The 12400-nt window shown below is 35.4% G+C and overlaps 1 protein-coding gene across 5 annotated transcripts in view; it reads right to left on the reverse strand.

Moving 5' to 3' along the window:
* SCLT1 (sodium channel and clathrin linker 1) overlaps positions 1-12400 on the reverse strand; it is a 219460-nt gene that overhangs the window by 19438 nt on the left and 187622 nt on the right. The window contains exon 19 of one of the 5 annotated variants that reach the window (XR_013555143.2): positions 8321-8397. The exons of the other annotated variants lie outside the window; for them this stretch is intronic. The gene's annotated coding sequence lies outside the window, so the exon portion shown is untranslated. The remainder of the gene's footprint in view (positions 1-8320; positions 8398-12400) is intronic. 5 annotated transcript variants of the gene reach the window in all.

Raw genomic sequence — 12400 nt, forward strand, 5'->3', positions numbered from 1 at the left:
ACTATAATTGCTCAGATCATTCTGTTATTATTGAGGCAGTTTTAAGATAAGAATAAGCCATGTATATTTTAGTTGATACAGCACAGGGGAAATTTCCTCAATGCCTGAAATCCTTTAGTGATGACTAAAGATTAAATCACATAAGGCTCTAGTCTATATTATACGAGAGAATTAAAAACAAAAGGTGTACTATTCGTTTCAGGAAAATGATGGATCTGCCAGCTGCAGCAAGTGCTTTCTTTGAAACTCTCTTATGACAAATTAACATAGCATGTGCCAGATGTTTTTTTTTTTTTTCTGTTGAATTATACTATAATATGCTTCAGTTACTTTTAGTAATTACGCATTTTGTAATCTGCCAGTACCTGCAGCTGCCTCTCATTCTATTAAAAAAAAAAAGCAGTTATGGCAGCCAAACATTACAGATATATAGCCAAGAATAATGTTTTAAAGACTGATGAAAACTCCTTAGGCTTCAAACACTGTGTAATCTATATATATATATGTGTATATGTGTGTGTATATATATATATATATATATATATATATACACACACACATATATATTCACATATATTCATATATATGTATACATACATATGTGTATATATCAATAAAATTGTATAGAATGAATTTATTTACATTATGTAATATTTTCTAAAGAAAATATTTTTCTGATGAAAATATTACATACTGTGTATTCATTCATTCAATACAATTTTATTGACTGACTATAGGCCAGGCAAGATGTTAGCTCATGGTCTTGCAGAAGAAATGCATGTAAATGACAGTCATACTACAATTCAAGAAGTGTCATAAAGAAGAACAGTATGGGAACGCCTGGGTGATTCAGTTGGTTAAGTATCTGACTCTTGGTTTCGGCTCAGGTCATGATCTCACAGTTCGTGGGTTTGAGCCCCACACTGGGCTCTGTGCTGACAGTACAGAGCCTGCTTGAGATTCTCTCTCTCTTCCCCGCTCTCTCTGTTCCTCCCCTACTTGTGCTTGCTCTCTCTCTCTCTAAAATAAATAAATAAACTTGAAAAAAACCAGTATGGGAGTACAGAAAAAGGAAAGACTTGATCTGTCAGGGGAATTAGAAATGTCCTACAGAAAAAATGACATTTGAGTTGGGTCTGGAAGGAAGAAAACTTTTTCAGGTCGGGAATTGGGAAAGGACATTCCTACAAAGAAATTGCATGTACAAGCTACCTCTAGAATCATCCTTGATTCTTATCTTTTTCTTCATATTTCATAACCAATCCATCAGCACCTTCTATTACCTCTTAAAAAAATAAAAACTCCCAGTGAATTCACCTTTCTCTTTCTTCTTAGTCTAAGCCACCATTATCTCTCTCGCTTTTTAAGTAATCTCTGCACCCAATGTGGGGCTCGAACTCACAACCCTGAGATCAAGAGTTGCATACTTTACCGACTGAACCAGCCAGGTGCCCTAAAGCCACCACTATCTCTTAACAAGAATCTTGCAATAGCCTTAAATTTTTTCTCTAGCTTTTTCAGCCATTTCCATTTTCTACCCAGTAGCCAGAGTAATCTTAAAAAAAAAGAAATCTGGTCAGGTAACATTTTTCATAACTGACCACTGACCTTCATTCACACTTAGAATTCTTTTTTTTTTTTTTTTTAAATATTTTTGAGAGCGAGCGAGCGAGCAAGTGCATGCTGGGGTGGGGCAGAAGCAGGGAGAAGAGACACAGAATCCGAAGCAGGCTCCAGGCTCTGAGTTGTCAGCACAGAGCCCGACATGAGGCTCGAACCCATGAACCGTGAGATCGTGACCTGAGCTGAAGTCAGATGCTCCATTGACTGAGCCACCCAGGTGCCTCACACACTTAAAACTCTTTAACCTGTAAGATCAGGTCCTTGTCTGCAGCAGAGACAGTGTTCACCAAACATTCCGCTTGTTCCATATACATTTCCTAGACTCTTACACAGTTAGATTTGGTCCCTATGACTGGTTTGGCCAATAAAAGTAAAAGGAAATGATGTGTGTATATCACTTCAGAGCTTAGTTAAGAGTTACTGTTCTTCCATTCTTCTCTTTCCCTGTTTCAGTGATCTCAGGAAACCATATGTTCAAGATGGTGGAATCTCTACCAGCAGAGCCTTCTTGTAAAACTGTCTCAGATGTGTAATGTGAGCAAGAAATAAACCTTTGTTAAGTCTCTGAGATATCAGTTTGTTTGCTGTGGTGCCTGGCATTACTTAATATAATACATTTCCCACATCTGTCACTATTGCCTTTATTTTTCATACTATTTTGTTTACTTCAAACATACCAAGTATATTCCTGCCTTGGGGTCTTTGCGCTAACTGTTCTGTCTGCTTTGATGATCTTTCTTCTGATTTTCAATGACAGGATACTTTTTGTCATTAGATCTTAAGATTTATTTTCTCGGGGCGCCTGGGTGGCTCGGTCGGTTAAGTGTCCGACTTCGGCTCAGGTCATGATCTCACGGTCCGTGAGTTCGAGCCCCACGTCGGGCTCTTTGCTGACCGCTCAGAGCCTGGTGCCTGTTTCAGATTTTGTGTCTCCCTCTCTCTCTGCCCCTCCCCTGTTCATGCTCTGTCTCTCTCTGTCTCAAAAATAAATAAACGTTAAAAAAAAAAAAAAAGATTTATTTTCTCACAGGATCCTATTCTCAGGGATCCACCCATTCATTAGCACATTGACTTATTTTAATTTTCTACATATACTTTGATTATTTGATTATTTGATTTTAAGCATATACATATTTTTTTTACTCAACAATTCCACCTTCCCATCAATAATCTGCTATCTTCAAAAACCCCAAAAGAAAACAGGGGGACCTTGGGCTTTGCTGTATCATCAGTACTTAAAGAACAATAAATTCAATAAATACATGATGAGTATGTGGAGTGCAGACTCGGAGTTGTAAAAAGGGCTGGCTGAGCATGCTTGTTTATTGAGGTAGGAGTTCAGTGTGGCTGGAACACAAGGAACGTGAAGGACAGAGGCAGACTGCTGATAATAAGGTGGAGAAAAGACTATAAAAAACTAATAGGCAAGAGTAAAAGAGAAGTCTTTAAGTAGGCAGGGCCAGAATCATATTTGCTTTTCAGGAAAATAATCTGACAGCAGTATGAAAGATGGGATAGAGCAGAATAAAACTGAAGACAGAGAAACCAGAGAGAAAGAGGCTGCCTTAACGGCTGTGATTTAAGATGTGAAGGATTGGACAGGTGGACAAATATGTTACCATATGTTTACATATATGCAAGTACTTCTTTAGGACAGATTCCTGTACTTGGAATTTCAAAAGGATATGTATAGTTTAATCTGTTAGATACTGCTACATTACTTTATAAAAAGGATTTGCCAGTTTACACTCCCACCAATACTGTATATCTATTCCTGTTTATTCATGTGTTTGCAGACACTGTGTAATAACTGTCATTTACATTTTTCTCTATTTGCTGGGTAAAATAAAATTATTGTTTAAATCTGAATTTCTTCAGTGAATACTGTGGTTGAACCTGATTTGTTATGTTTAAAGGAGCTTTGTATTTCTCCTTTTGTGAGCTGCTAGTTCACATACTTTTCCATCTATTAGCTTAATATTTTTCATAATTATGGAATTCTTGATGGATTTTGCCTACTAATCCCTTATTTTATTTTTTGTCATTTGTCTTTTATCTTTGTTTAGTACCTTTCTTCATACAGAATTTTAATTTTTATGGTTAAATCAGTTAATCAATATTTTCCTTGTTTGCATTCTGGGTTTTGTGTTTTTATTACAAAGACTTTTCCATTCCAAGATACTAAAAATAATCTTATTTCTTCCAATACTTTCTTTTTTACTTAGCTTGTTAATCTACCTGGAATTTACCTTATATATGGAATATTCTAAATGATTTAAAATTTTTCCAACAGCATCTTTTCACCGTTGATTTGAAATGGCATATTCTCATGAACAAAATTTCTAATTTTACATGGTTTCTATTTTTCTGTATTCTGTTCAAATTATCTATCCCTATGCCAATACTACCATACAGCTTTACATACTTTGATACCTCATAGGGCAAATCTCATTTTTTTTCCTATAGAAGTTTTTGATTTAATCTGTAAAACTAACAGGGTCCCATCCAAGTAAGATTACTACAGATATATGGCAGTTACAAATGTTATACAATAATAATAACTATTAAAATTATTTTCTCTTGGAAGCTCAAAATTCCATGTTATATATATTTCAAGATAAAAGAGTAATTAAGAAGGAATAATTATAGATGAATTAATGAAATTTTATAAATAAAAGGAAACTTCAAACTGAAAGAAACCACAGAGGAGTTCAGATTTTTAAAAAGCTTTTATACTAGGTTTTAAAAAAATGTTTCTTCATTTATTTATTTTTTAGAGAGATAGTGAGTGGGGGAGGGACAGAGAGAGAAGGAGACAGAGAATCCTAAGTAGGCTCTGCACTGTCATCACACAGCCCGATGTGGGGCATGAACCCACAAATTGTGAGACCATGACCTGAGCAGAAATCAAGACCTGGACACTTAACTGACTGAGCCATGCAGACACCCCATACCAGCTTTTTGAGACTAAGATGAAAAACTTCCTTCTGTGGGAAAATTATTTAATTATTTTGTGTTATATTTAATTATGACTATACTTACTTATGGGTAAGATCTTAAGAAATCATAGCTACCTGATAATCATATTTAACGGTCATCAGAAGGAACAAAGGTTGCCAAAGGCAGCACAGTTAGTCCAAAGAGGACTCTAACGTCCTTAAGGTTTTGTGGCTATGCTGATATTTGGTTTTCTCTAATATTTTTGCAACTGTAGTAAATAGGTGGATACATAATAAACAAGAAGACAGCCGATTTATAAGAATTTGTTATAAAGTAGAGAGGACAGATGCAAACAGCCAAGTATTTTTGATTTGATGAGTCCAGACTAGCACTAATTTTTAAGGGGCCTATTTTCAGAGAGAAAGCTTTGATGCTTAATGCACACTGGGAAGCAGGATGCTGGACCTAATGTGAAAGAGTTCATTTTGGATACCTAGTGCTAAACACTTCTTGTATGAATGGTAGAATGTATAAAGTCACAGCATGTACAGAGAAACTCTTATATAGGGAGAGTCAAATTCATCAAATGAGCTATCTGCTTTTTAAGTACTGCTCTGTAGTTTATTTTGGAATTTATAAAAGACCTAGTAGGTTGAAGACTTAGATTGTATCACTGAATCATTCTGAAAACAAAACCATTTCTAAGGAGAGCAAATGAATCTTTTCCCAAAGATACAGAAATACTTTCTAGAAGTTAGCCTTGTACCCTAATGGTACAACATAGCATACATCAATTTGCTAAATGCCCAATATTGATGCTACTGCAAATATGTCCAGTAAAGATCATCACATTCGTAACATTTTTTTTTCCACTGGAATAAGCATAAATTTTAATTTTCTATTTCAAAAATTATAAATTTATTATGGTGTCCATATAATTCTCTGTTATAACCAATAGGTGAGATATGTCAGTGAAAATATTTTAGTAGCTACATTTCTATTGCAGAAAAATTTTTGACTTGATTTCATATATATTCCTCAGTGTTATTTATATCCTCTAACAGGACAGATATAATTTATATATATAAATCTTGCCTAAAATTTAGTGCTTTCTAAAACTAGTAATGTTTTCATAAATTAAAAGTGGAATACATGAGCTTCTCATACACACCTCATGAAATATATCATGCTTACTTTGAATACAATAATGTCTTAGAATTTATAAAGGCTATTTCCTAAACCCACTGTTCACTGTTTGCTTCCTAAAGATTTTCCTACGTGCTAGGCATGGAGTGAACATCTTATATTTGTTACCATATAAATCCTTATAATAACATATGGGGTTTATAGATAAGTGGGAAGGACTGGGCCTGGGTGGGATTCAAATTCAGGTCTTACGTACTTTGACTTAGTGCTCTTATCTCTAATGCTGTGCTGCCTCCTTATGTGCTAAAAAAAAAATACTGTTTTTCAACATTACTAAATATAAAATCTTTTCATGAAAGGAAATAATCAATGCAAAATCTCATGAAAATGTTTCTATGTTGAAAGTTAACATTTTAGTTTTGACATGTCTGAGCATATAAGTACAATTTTAGTGACATAGTGAGAGACATGGATAAAGTTTTTCTTAGTATATCCCAATGTAATTTCTATTTCCAACTGTTGTTTAAACAGTTGACACAGGAATATCAAGCACAAGTTAACTATATCCTATAAAAGCCCAATTTTCCTATGCAAAATCATAAATATATACAATGAAACCTTGTTAGAATATAATGCTTTCTCACATTTTTATAAGTCTTAAACATTTATTTATTTTTGAAGGAGAGACAGAGCATGAGTGAATGAGGGGCAGAGAGAGAGGGAGACACAGAATCAGAAGCAGGCTCCAGGCTCTGAGCTGTTAGCACAGAGCCCGATGTGGGGCTCGAACTCACGAGCTGTGAGATCATGACCTGAGCCGAAGTCAGACGCTTAACTGAGTGAGCCACCCAGGTGCCCCCACATTTTTATAATTTTATAGAAATTATCATATAACCTAGAAATATTTAACTTAAGCATAATTATTCCTTTTTAAAAAGATATCTAAAGAAGTATGACTAATCTAAAAATTCAAAGCATGTAAAAAATGTAACCTATTTATTTTTGATTTACTTTTTTTAATGTTTTATTTTATTTTTTGAGAGGCAGAGAGAGACAGAGCATGATCAGGGGAGGGGCAAAGAGAGAGGGAGACAAAGAATCCAAAAGAAGCTCCAGGCTCTGAGCTGTCAGCACACAACCCGACGTGCAACTTGAACCCACAAATGTGAGATCATGACCTGAGCTGAAGTCGGACACTCAATCAACCGGGCCACCCAGATGCCCCGATAACGATTATTTCTAAGTAATCTTTCTCAATCTATTCAACCTACCCAGAATGCCAAAGACCATGGGGCTTTTAACATTTATTAAAAATAAGTGATGAATCACTAAATTCTACTCCTGAAATTATAACACTGTATGTTAAAACTTGGATTTAAATAAAACTAAACAATTAAAAAACCACAAAGTTTTACATTAAAAAAAATAAAAAATAAAACTTATTAAAAACAGTGCTCTAATCATGGGACAAAGACCAGATTGTCACAAAAGCGGGAGAGGTGATGGCTGAAAAAAATCTGTTTTTTGTTTGTTTTTTTGTTCCTGTCTTTAATAAGAACATCCAAAGAAGGGTTCTTTCCATATGTATTTATGTTAAGTTTATTAAAAACTGCTACACTGAACTAGGATGGCAGAAAGAAAAGTAGTGACAATAATCAATATCCATTTGAACTTGAAAGGATAAGATCATGATAAAAATTGAAAAGGATGTTGAAAATATCTCAAGGACAGTCAAGGACTGGCAATTCAGGGATATTAAGGCAATTAAAAAACTAAAAATCTGAGTATAAAATATTTCTAATCTAATAATATACATTTGCTTGATGTTTTATAGTTTGACACTGGGATATTTATACTATTTCCAAAATAACCTTAGCAAACTAATATAGCTTTTATGCTTATCAATGATAAAATTGCGGCTTGGAAAAATTGGTTTATACATAATCACACATTTGTGGGGCAGAACTTGGATGTGAATTTAGCGTGTTAGCTTTTTATATACTGCAACTGACTCCTACATTAAGATCTTAAGTCCGTCACTCATGTTTAGGAGAAAATTTTTGAGGTCTCTAAAAACTGGTATTTCATTAGTTCATTGTTTAAGGTCACTGATAAATATATGGGTCTAAGCTTCTATTTTTCAATATCTAAAAGGCTGTCAAATTAAGAGTTATGTATAAAAGATGGAGATCACTCAGGGAAACCATACACAGTCCTTTTAAGATTCTATGTAAACTGGAAATAAAATGAACACAATGCCTTCAGTTATGTGCTGAATGGATGATTTGGAAAGTTCACATTAATTCTGAAACATTACTTAAGAAGCTTTGAGAACAATTTAAGTTCTTAGTAATGACATACAAACTGAGTTTGATATAAATTCAAATTGATAGAAATGGTAAAAGAAATAAAAAATTAATTGACTAAAACTAGAGATCAAATTGCTAAAAACCTGGTAGCAGAGTAAACTTCCATTAGTACAGATCGTTATAGTCCGACTCCCCAACTAGAATGTAGTGTCTCCAATGGCAGGGCAATATTTGTCCACTGATTAAAACTGATGTTAAAAGCTATTTTTAAAAATATTATATAAGAAAAACAATAATCTTACCCATTTTTGGTGTCAAGTGATGGTATTATTCTCGTGATTTTCAAGGAAATAATTCTATTTCCTTTCTTTCCTTTTATCTAAGAGGTAAAAAAAAAATCACTAAATTATTAGAAATTTGGTAGCCTTAACTTACTTAGGGTTTGGAAGGTTGTTTACCAAAACCTAGTTTTTAAGCCTGGACAGGGAAGAGGGTAAGCTTTGAAACTGAAAAGAATCCTAGTTATATTTACTGAATTCAAGGTACAACTGGAGTCAAGACACAAACTGTTTGACTAAGCTAACGTAATTTCTTGATTACCTAATGTAATCTGCTGAGCATATCCGACCATGGTGCACCAGCACTGGTGAAAAGTCTAAAAAATTTACAAACAAAGATTTTATTTAAGTAGGAATATTCCTTAGAAGACTGGTTGTTTAGTTTTAAATCGCTTATTCCATGAATTATTTCTATTTGTTTCTCTCTTAAGGGCACTTAACCACTTAGTGTTGCTATATTAGGTATTCTTTTTTTTATGGAAAATTGTTTTCAAAAAAGACTTTTTAGTTGAAAATTCAACAAAGAGGCAGTATAGCAAAGTGGCGATGAAATCTATGGGACAAAAGAAGAATTTGACCTTATATTGGAGCAGGGGTAGTTTATGTCATTACAGCAGGGTGTATGGGAAAAGATGCACAGAGAAATATAAATGCAGTAGAAGTTCTCTTCTGATTGCTTCTTTTTTCTCAGTGAAATAGGAATTGAGGTTACCAAATGAAAGTGGTTATGGGGAGGAGATATAAAAGATTTGAAGAAGGATATGAGGGTATGAAATAGTCACCAAAAAGAGTGGAATATATAGAGGTTGCCTGGCAGCTTAAAGACCCCTTTTGCGATGATGAATTAATTAATATATATATATATTTTTAATGTTTCTTTATTCTTAAGACAGAGCATGAGCAGGGGAGGGGCAGAGAGAGAGGGAGACACAGAATGTGAAGCAGGCTCCAGGCTCTGAGCTGTTAGCACAGAGCCCGACACGGGGCTCCAATTCACAAGCTGGGAGATCAAGACCTGAGCCGAAGTCGGACGCTTAACCAACTGAGCCACTCAGGCTCCCATAATTAATATCTTTAATGTTTGTTTGTTTGTTTATTTATTTATTTATTTATTTATTTTGAGAAAGTGAGAGAGAGAGAGAGAGCGAGCACAGGCAGGGGAGGTGCAGAGAGAGAGTGGGAGAGAGAGAATCCTAAGCAGGTTCTGCACTGTCAATGCAGAGCCTGATGTGGGGCTGGAACCCACGAATGGTGAGATCATGACCTGAGCCAAAATCAAGAATCGGATGCTTAACTGACTGGGCCACCCAGGTGCCTGATGATGAATTTAGAGTGAGATCACCAGCATGGCTGTGTGTTTTCCTCCAGCCACCTTAAGTTGAATGGGTGAAGGTACAGAAAGGACAACGGACTGGAGATAACCAGGGCTTGTCTGGCAAAAGGAAGAAGAGAAAGCATCAGCAGAGTTCAAAATGATTATCCCTGCTGACTCTTTCTAAACTACATGGCAACTGATGGATGGGAGAAGATATCTCCAAATGACACATCAGATAAAGGATTAGTATCCAAAATGTATAAATAAGTTATCAAAATAAACACCCCCAAACCAAATAATCCAGTGAAGAAATGGGCAGAAGACATGAACAGACACATTTCCAAAGAAGACATCCAGACAGCTAACAGACACATGAAAAGATGCTGAGCATCACTCATCATCAGGGAAATACAAATCAAAACCACAATGAGATATCACCTCACACCTATGAGAATGGCTAAAGTTAACAACTCAGGCAACAACAAATGTTAGCGAGAATGTGGAGAAAGGAAAACACTTTTGTACTGCTGGTGGGAATGCAAACTGGTGCAGCCACTGTGGAGAACGGTATGGAGGTTCCCAAAAAATTAAAAATAGAACTACCTTATGATCCAGCAATTGCACTACTAGGTATTTATCCAAAGGATACAAAATGCTGATTCGAAGGGGCACATGCACCTCAATGTTTATAGCAGCACTATCAACAATAGCCAAATTATGGAAAGAGCCCAAATGTTCATTGACTAATGAATGGATAAAGAAGAGGTGGTATATATATATACAATAGAGTATTACTTGGTGATCAAAATGAATGAATGAAATCTTGCCATTTGCAACAATGTAGATGGAACTACAGTGTATTATGCTAAGCGAAATAAATCAGTCAGAAAAGACAGATATCATATGATTTCACTCATATGTGCAATTTAAGAAACAAAACAGATGAACATAGGGGGAGGGAAGGAAAAATAAGAAGAAAACAAAAAACAAAAAAGAAAGGGAGGCCAACCATAAAAGACCCTTAAATACAGAGAACAAATTGAGGGTTGCTGGAGCAGGGCTGGGTGGGGGGATGGGCTAAATGTGGATGGGCATTAAGGAGGCACTTGTTGGGATGAGCATTGGGTGTTAGGTGTAAGTGATGAATCACTAAATTCTATTCCCGAAATCATTATTGCACTATATGTTAACTAACTTGGATTTAAATAAGATTAAAAAATAAAAAATAACTTAAGAAAAACTATATTCCCTTCTAAAAATATATATACTACCTATTCCCTTTTTCTGCTTTACATTTCTCTTCAGCCTTTATCATTCTCTACCACACTGTATACTTAATTTCTCTTGTTTACTATCTTTGTTAGAATGAAAACTCCAGGAAGGCAAGGATTTTTTGTCTGTCTAGTTCACTGCTATTGTCTTTTAAAAGCACATCTTCTTGCTGGATAACGGCAAAGCAGTTTCACCCCCTCACTCTCCACCAACGCCCTGTAGTTTCACAGAGAGAACTGACTGGCTGGCTTATTAGCTAGGAGCTATTTTTAAAGGACTAGGTGCTTTGGATATAACTTTAATTTTTAAAACTGGTAATATTAACTTATTCTTATTAAAATAAAGGAACCTTAAGGTGATGGAGGTTTCTCTAAAATTCTCTTAAGTAGAAGAGAGTAATATAAAGTGGAAAGTGATAGAAATGATATTGGAATACTGTAAGGGCCCGATGAGAAAATCTCTGTAGCCACCTTCTTCCTAACTGGTTAGGAAGGGGTGGGAGAATAAAATGAATTAACATTTATAAGAGGCATCTCTGGCATAGTGTGGAAAATGGATTAGAGGGAAGACAAGTTTAGGGTTCCAGAAATCAATCGGAAAGCTGTTGCAGTAATCCAGGTAAGGAGATGAGGGTGGCCTGAACTAAGGAGTGAGATAAAGGCAAATATCTTTGAAAAACATTAAGGAGGGAAGATCAGCCAGACTCAGTAATTCTGAAGATACAGGAAAGGAGGTAGAATGAGAGGGGTCAGGGCAATTTGCTCTTCTGGTCATTCTATGGACCACATCAATGTTGTTTTCAAGATTCTGATGATTGGAAACCACTGGACTACTTCCCATAGTATTTGAATTTTAGCTAAAAATGAGACAAAAGCATATGAAAAACAAATAGTTTCCAGTATTCAAAAGATTAAGTTATGGTGGTGTGATGACAGGCAGCAGGATTGAGATTTTTTTGACACACTGGACTCATTCCATGAAACTTTTTTTTTTGAGAGAAAGAGAGAGAGAGAGAGAGAGAGAGAGAGAGAGAGAGAGAGAGAGAGAGAGATGTGTACAAATAGGGGAGGGGCAGAGGAAGAGAAAGACAGTCCCAAGCAGACTCTGTGCCCATCGTGGAGCCCAAAGTGAGGCTTGTTCTCATGACCATGACATCATGACCTGAGCTGAAATCAAGAGTTGGACACTTAACCAACTGAGCCACTTACATGCCCTCAGGAAACTCCTTTAAATCAGTCATATATGGAGCTACCTATTCTGCTTGCTCATAAAGCTGGCATTGCATCTCAGATTTCAGGTGGAAGGGATTCTTCTTTGGTCTTATACTACTGGCTGGCAAAAACTCCTTTAAAAAAATCACACTTCAGTAATTCAACTAAATCACCTATAAATGTTGTACATAATACTTAACAAGTGCCCAGCACTATGCTATGGACTTTATGTTTACATAAATATTT

The sequence above is a fragment of the Panthera onca genome, chromosome B1 (genome assembly GCF_046562875.1).
Source record: "Panthera onca isolate mPanOnc1 chromosome B1, mPanOnc1 haplotype 2, whole genome shotgun sequence".
Classification (NCBI taxonomy): domain Eukaryota; kingdom Metazoa; phylum Chordata; class Mammalia; order Carnivora; family Felidae; genus Panthera; species Panthera onca.